This window comes from Eriocheir sinensis, chromosome 63 (genome assembly GCF_024679095.1).
Source record: "Eriocheir sinensis breed Jianghai 21 chromosome 63, ASM2467909v1, whole genome shotgun sequence".
Classification (NCBI taxonomy): Eukaryota; Metazoa; Arthropoda; class Malacostraca; order Decapoda; family Varunidae; genus Eriocheir; species Eriocheir sinensis.
Genome location: NC_066571.1, coordinates 4,458,836 through 4,460,782, shown reverse-complemented (window position 1 = coordinate 4,460,782; position 1,947 = coordinate 4,458,836).

Below are 1,947 nucleotides of genomic sequence, written 5' to 3'. Positions count from 1 at the left end.
CTCCTCCTCTCTCTCCTCGTCCTCCTCCTGCTCCTCCATTGTTTACGAAAATGTAGTAAGCCCGCATTTGTGAGCACTTGCGTCAGTACTCAGTATACAGTATATCTGAATGCAAATTCCTTCCGAAATTAAGAGCACGAACAAGAAGAGATCAAAAGAAGAAAACACGGAGAAGACGAACTAGAACAAGGAGAACAGGAACGATATCAAAAGCAGAATAGGTAAACGAAGAATAAGAACGAGAACAAAAACAGAAACAACAAAAACAAGAGCAAATGAGTTAAAATAGAAACGACAGTAGCAAAACCACGAATGAAAAGAAATAGAATAATAAGAAAACAGTATCAGTATGAAGAACCAAGGGAAAGAGAACCACAATAACAATATGAAGAACATGAGAGTAAGAACAACGGTAACAGAAGAATAACAGGAACCACAGAAACAAGAACAAGATGAAGAACAAAAACAAAGAAGGTGGAAAAAAAAGGGAGAATTATCTGATCGCTCAATGTAAGGAAGGAGAACACGGCTTGAATAACAAAACATAAGAAAACACTATTAGCCTATAAAGCAGCTGGGGCGTGTCCTCACGGTTGGTTCTCGCTTTATAATAATAATAATAATAATAATAATAATAATAATAATAATAATAATAATAATAGCTTACCTTACTGTAGAAGACGAGGTTGTCACGACGTCTTCACCGTTGTCTGCAAAAGGAAAAGTTAGAATTAATATTACCTAATTAAATACTGCTATTCATAATGTGTGTGTGTGTGTGTGTGAGAGAGAGAGAGAGAGAGAGAGAGAGAGAGAGAGAGAGAGAGAGAGAGAGAGAGAGAGAGAAAGAAAGATTCATACAAGTTCCTCCCAACATGCCTCGTTTTCTTTATCAAATTTTACAAGCAATGGGAGACACGTAAAATTTCGTTCGCCTCTTCTTTTCACAAACATTCTTCATATATATTATACATTCTTGAAACTGAGTTAGGTGAATCTTTAAAAAAAATAAATAAATAAACAAATTATCTGACCTCGTATGCCATTTCTTTGATTTCTATTTTAGTTTTAAGTTGCAAAGAGGCAAATATATAGTTTTCTATAGTCTACTTATAGGCTTACCAACATTTAATAAGTCTGGGAGGGAATTTATTCTACATATGCAAGGGGGACGTGGATGGAAGTGCTCATTTCAAGGGGTGGTTATGGTAGTGAGGCAGATTTCATGGCACCAGTCTTCGTAATCCTGACATCAATTACATATAAGAGCATGCATGGGATTTGTTTGCGTATTTCTGATGATGAGAAATGATCTTCAGGAATCCAAACACTCTCCGGGAATATCGTGAAATGGAGTCAATAGAAGAGGGAGAGTGAAAAATGTAGCTTAGAACCAAATAAAACAAGTTATAGGCCTACAGTTATAGTGAAGGAGTATATATATCACACGTTTCAGCTTATGTATTAACTATAGCTGACATGTGGGATGCTGTCTAGAGGAGTTAGTAAATAGAGCAAGAGTGAAAAAGGTCGATATAGCTTAGAACCAAATAAAAAACAAGCTATAGGCCTACAGAACTACAGTGAAGGAGTAGACAAATCACCCGTTTCAGCCTATGTATTAACTATAGCTGACATGTGGGATGCTGTCAAGAGGAGTATAGGAGTTAGTAAAAAAGAGGAAGAGTGAAAAAGGTCGATATTGCTTAGAACCAAATAAAACAAGCTATAGGCCTACAAAACTACAGTGAAGGAGTAGATAAATCACCCGTTTCAGCTTATGTACTAACTATAGCTGACATGTGGGATGCTGTCAAGAGGAGTATAGGCGTTAGTAAAAAGAGGAAGGGTGAAAAAGGTCGATATAGCTTAGAACCAAATAAAAAACAAGCTATAGGCCTACAGAACTACAGTGAAGGAGTAGATAAATCACTCGTTTCAGCTTAT